This window comes from Aegilops tauschii, chromosome 7 (assembly GCF_002575655.3).
Source record: "Aegilops tauschii subsp. strangulata cultivar AL8/78 chromosome 7, Aet v6.0, whole genome shotgun sequence".
NCBI classification, from domain to species: Eukaryota; Viridiplantae; Streptophyta; class Magnoliopsida; order Poales; family Poaceae; genus Aegilops; species Aegilops tauschii.
Window position 1 is genome coordinate 598,542,802 of NC_053041.3, and position 6,360 is coordinate 598,549,161.

The following is a 6,360-nucleotide window of genomic DNA, read 5'->3' on the forward strand; positions in this document are numbered from 1 at the left end:
ACGGAGTCCAAACGGAATAAAACCTTCGGGAACGTGATTCTCGGAACGAACGTGATCCAGAGGACTTGGACCCTATGTCAAGACATCAACCAGGAGGGCACGAGGTAGGGGGCGCGCCTACCCCCGGGCGCGCCCTCCACCCTCGTGGGCCCCCTGTTGCTCCACCGACGTACTCCTTCCTCCTATATATACCTACGTACCCCCAAACTACCAGATACGGAGCCAAAAACCTAATTCCACCGTCGCAACCTTCTGTACCCGTGAGATCCCATCTTGGGGCCTGTTCCGGAGCTCCGCCGGAGGGGGCATCGATCACAGAGGGCTTCTACATCAACACCATAGCCTCTCCGATGATGTGTGAGTAGTTTACCTCAGACCTTCGGGTCCATAGTTATTAGCTAGATGGCTTCTTCTCTCTTTTTGGATCTCAATACAATGTTCTCCCCCTCTCTCGTGGAGATCTATTCGATGTAATCTTCTTTTGCGGTGTGTTTGTTGAGACCGATGAATTGTGGGTTTATGATCAAGTTTATCTATGAACAATATTTGAATCTTCTCTGAATTATTTTATGTATGATTGGTTATCTTTGCAAGTCTCTTCAAATTATCAATTTGGTTTGGCCTACTAGATTGATCTTTCTTGCAATGGGAGAAGTGCTTAGCTTTGGGTTCAATCTTGTGGTGTCCTTTCCCAGTGACAGTAGGGGCAGCAAGGCACGTATTGTATTGTTGTCATCGAGGATAACAAGATGGGGTTTATATCATATTTCATGAGTTTATCCCTCTACATCATGTCATCTTGCTTAAAGCGTTACTCTGTTCTTATGAACTTAATACTCTAGATGCATGCTGGATAGCGGTCGATGTGTGGAGTAATAGTAGTAGATGCAAGCAGGAGTCGGTCTACTTGTCTCAGACGTGATGCCTATATACATGATCATACCTAGATATTCTCATAACTATGCTCAATTCTGTCAATTGCTCAACAGTAATTTGTCACCCACCGTAATACTTATGCTCTTGAGAGAAGCCACTAGTGAAACCTATGGCCCCCGGGTCTATTTTCCATCATATTAATCTCCCATCAACAAGTTATTTCTAGCGTCGTCTTTATTTTTGCTTTCTTTACTTTGCATCTTTATCATAAAAATACCAAAAATATTATCTTATCATATCTATCAGATCTCACTCTCGTAAGTGACCGTGTAGGGATTGACAACCCCTTATCGCGTAGGTTGCGAGGATTTATTTGTTTGTGTAAGTGCGAGGGACTCGTGCGTGGCCTCCTACTGGATTGATACCTTGGTTCTCAAAAACTGAGGGAAATACTTACGCTACTTTGCTGCATCACCCTTTCCTCTTCAAGGGAAAACCAACGCAGTGCTCAAGAGGTAGCAGGCTACAGGAAGAGATCGTGGTGATACTATGCGAGCTTGAGATGTACTTCCCGCCCGCATTCTTCGATGTTATGGTGCATCTGCTGGTCTGTATCATGGAGGATATCATCTAACTCGGGCCGACGTTCCTGCATAGCATGATGCCGTTCGAAAGGATGAATGGTGTCATCAAAGGATGCGTTCGCAACATGTCACATCCAGAGGGAAGCATAGCCAGGGGCTTTCTGACCGAAGAGTGCATATCCTACTACACGAATTCTCTAGGCATCGAGAACCCCGTTGGTCTGCCCGTCAACAGGCACCTCGGCAGGCTCGCTAGATGGGGTCACCGTGATGGACGCTGCGAAATGCATGTCGACTTCGAGGGTCGACTCGCCGACTTTGAAAGAGCAAACCTAGTCGCGCTACAACACATAGACGTGGTCGATCCTTGGGTGCTAGAGCACAAAACCTTTATTGAGAAGACGTACAATGACCGAGGCCAACAGAGGACGGACGAAGATATAATCAAAGAGCACAACTCATGTTTCACGCGTTGGATCAAGGAGAAGCTTCTGTCGTACCCTGTACATGAGGATTCTTCTGCGGAAGAAAAACTCATATTCGCCTTTTCACAGGGCGCCGAGCACAACCTGATGACCTATGAGGCGTACGATATCAACGGCTACACATTCTACACCGAGGACAAGGACATGAAGAGCGATGGTTATCAGAACTTGTTGGAAATATGCCCTAGAGGCAATAATAAAAGGTTATTATTATATTTCTTTGTTCATGATAATCGTCTATTATTCATGCTATAATTGTATTGTCCGGAAATCGTAATACATGTGTGAATACATAGACCACAAAGTGTCCCTAGTAAGCCTCTAGTTGACTAGCTCGTTGATCAACAGATAGTCATGGTTTCCTGACTATGGACATTGGATGTCATTGATAACGGGATCACATCATTAGGAGAATGATGTGATGGACAAGACCCAATCCTAAGCATAGCATAAAAGATCGTGTAGTTTCGTTTGCTAGAGCTTTTCCAATGTCAAGTATCTTTTCCTTAGACCATGAGATCGTGCAACTCCCGGATACCGTAGGAGTGCTTTGGGTGTGCCAAACGTCACAACGTAACTGGGTGACTATAAAGGTGCACTACGGGTATCTCCGAAAGTGTCTGTTGGGTTGGCACGGATCGAGACTGGGATTTGTCACTCCGTGTGACGGAGAGGTATCTCTGGGCCCACTCGGTAATGCATCATCATAATGAGCTCAATGTGACTAAGGCGTTAGTCACGGGATCATGCATTGCGGTACGAGTAAAGAGACTTGCCGGTAACGAGATTGAACAAGGTATTGGGATACCGACGATCGAATCTCGGGCAAGTAACATACCGATTGACAAAGGGAATTGCATACAGATTGATTGAATCCTCGACACCGTGGTTCATCCGATGAGATCATCGTGGAGCATGTGGGAGCCAACATGGGTATCCAGATCCCGCTGTTGGTTATTGACCGGAGAGGCGTCTCGGTCATGTCTGCATGTCTCCCGAACCCGTAGGGTCTACACACTTAAGGTCCGGTGACGCTAGGGTTGTAGAGATATATGTATGCGGAAACCCGAAAGTTGTTCGGAGTCCCGGATGAGATCCCGGACATCACGAGAGGTTCCGGAATGGTCCGGAGGTGAAGAATTATATATAGGAAGTCAAGTTTCGGCCACCGGGAAAGTTTCGGGGGTTACCGGTATTGTACCGGGACCAACGGAAGGGTCCCGGGGGTCCACCGGGTGGGGCCACCTATCCCGGAGGGCCCCGTGGGCTGAAAGTGGAAGGGAACCAGCCCTTAGTGGGCTGGGGCGCCCCCCTTGGGCCTCCCCCCATGCGCCTAGGGTTGGGAACCCTAGGGGGGAGCTTCCCCCTTGCCTTGGGGGGCAAGGCAACCCCTTCCCCCCTTGGCCGCCCCCCCCTTGGAGATCCCATCTCCCAGGGCCGGCGCACCCCCCAGGGGCCTATATAAAGGGGGGAGGGAGGGCAGCAACCTACAGCCTTGGGCGCCTCCCTCTCCCCCTGCAACACCTCTCTCTCTCTCTCGCAGAAGCTTGGCGAAGCCCTGCCGGAGACCCGCTACATCCACCACCACGCCGTCGTGCTGCTGGATCTCCATCAACCTCTCCTCCCCCCTTGCTGATCAAGAAGGAGGAGACGTCGCTGCACCGTATGTGTGTTGAACGCGGAGGTGCCGTCCGTTCGGCACTCGGTCATCGGTGATTTGGATCACGGCGAGTACGACTCCGTCATCCACGTTCATTGGAACGCTTCCGCTCGCGATCTACAAGGGTATGTAGATGCACTCCTTTCCCCTCGTTGCTAGTACACTCCATAGGTGCATCTTGGTGAGCGTAGGAAAATTTTAAATTATGCTACGATTCCCAACAGTGGCATCATGAGCCAGGTCTATGCGTAGTTACTATGCACGAGTAGAACACAAAGCAGTTGTGGGCGTTGAGTTTGCCAATTCTTCTTGCCGCTACTAGTCTTTTCTTGTTTCGGCGGCATTGTAGGATGAAGCGGCCCGGACCGACCTTACACGTACACTTACGTGAGACAGGTTCCACCGACTGACATGCACTAGTTGCATAAGGTGGCTAGCGGGTGTCTGTCTCTCCTACTTTAGTCGGAACGGATTCGATGAAAAGGGTCCTTATGAAGGGTAAATAGAAATTGGCAAATCACGTTGTGGTCATACGTAGGTAAGAAAACGTTCTTGCTAGAAACCTACAAACCACATAAAAACTTGCAACAACAATTAGAGGACGTCTAACTTGTTTTTGCAGCAAGTGCTATGTGATGTGATATGGCCAGAAGATGTGATGAATTATATATGTGATGTATGAGGTTGATCATATTCTTGTAATAGGAATCACGACTTGCATGTCGATGAGTATGACAACCGGCAGGAGCCATAGGAGTTGTCTTTATTATTTTGCATGACCTGCGTGTCATTGAATAACGCCATGTAAATTACTTTACTTTGTTGCTAAACGCGTTAGCCATAGAAGTAGAAGTAATCGTTGGCGTGACGACTTCATGAAGACACAATGATGGAGATCATGATGATGGAGATCATGGTGTCATGCCGGTGACGAAGATGATCATGGTGCCCCGAAGATGGAGATCAAAGGAGCATAATGATATTGGCCATATCATGTCACTATTTGATTGCATGTGATGTTTATCATGTTTTTGCATCTTATTTGCTTAGAACGACGGTAGTAAGTAAGATGATCCCTTATAATAATTTCAAGAAAGTGTTCACCCTAACTGTGCACCGTTGCGAAGGTTCGTTGTTTCGAAGCACCACGTGATGATCGGGTGTGATAGATTCTAACGTTCGAATACAACGGGTGTTGACGAGCCTAGCATGTACAGACATGGCCTCGGAACACACGCAATACACTTAGGTTGACTTGACGAGCCTAGCATGTACAGACATGGCCTCGGAACACGGAGGACCGAAAGGTCGAGCATGAGTCGTATAGAAGATACGATCAACATGGAGATGTTCACCGATCTTGACTAGTCCGTCTCACGTGATGATCGGACACGGCCTAGTTAAACTCGGATCATGCTTCACTTAGATGACTAGAGGGATGTCTATCTGAGTGGGAGTTCATTAAATAATTTGATTAGATGAACTCAATTATCATGAACTTAGTCTAAAATCTTTACACTATGTCTTGTAGATCAAATGGCCAACGTTGTCCTCAATTTCAACGCGTTCCTAGAGAAAACCAAGCTGAAAGATGATGGCAGCAACTATACGGACTGGGTCCGGAACCTGAGGCTCATCCTTATAGTAGCCAAGAAAGATTATGTCTTAGAAGCACCGCTAGGTGATGCACCAATCCCACAGAACCAAGACGTTATGAACGCTTGGCAATCACGTGCTGATGATTACTCCCTCGTTCAGTGCGGCATGCTTTACAGCTTAGAGCCGGGTCTCCAAAAACGTTTTGAGAAACATGGAGCATATGAGATGTTCGAGGAGCTGAAACTGGTTTTTCAAGCTCATGCCCGGGTCGAGAGATATGATGTCTCCGACAAGTTCTTCAGCTGTAAAATGGAGGAGAACAGTTCTGTTAGTGAGCACATACTCAGAATGTCTGGGTTGCACAACCGCTTGTCTCAGCTGGGAGTTAATCTCCCGGATGACGCGGTCATTGACAGAATCCTCCAGTCGCTTCCACCAAGCTACAAGAGCTTTGTGATGAACTACAATATGCAGGGGATGGAAAAGACCATTCCCGAGGTATATTCAATGCTGAAATCAGCGGAAGGGGAGATCAGAAAAGAACATCAAGTGTTGATGGTGAATAAAACCACCAAGTTCAAGAAGGGCAAGGGTAAGAAGAACTTCAAGAAGGACGGCAAGGGAGTTGCCGCGCCCGGTAAACCAGTTACTGGGAAGAAGTCAAAGAATGGACCCAAGCCCGGGACTGAGTGCTTTTATTGCAAGGGAAGTGGTCACTGGAAGCGGAACTGCCCCAAATATTTAGCGGACAAGAAGAAGGCCGGCAACACCCAAGGTATATGTGATATACAAGTAATTGATGTGTACCTTACCAGTACTCGTAGTAGCTCCTGGGTATTTGATACCGGTGCGGTTGCTCTTATTTGTAACTCAAAGCAGGAACTACGGAATAAACGGAGACTGGCAAAGGACGAGGTGACGATGCGCGTCGGGAATGGTTCCAAGGTCGATGTGATCGCCGTCGGCACGCTACCTCTGCAGCTACCCACGGGATTAGTTTTAAACCTCAATAATTGTTATTTAGTGCCAGCTTTGAGCATGAACATTGTATCTGGATCTCGTTTAATTCGAGATGGCTACTCATTTAAATCCGAGAATAATGGTTGTTCTATTTATTTGAGAGATATGTTTTATGGTCATGCCCCGCTGGTCAATG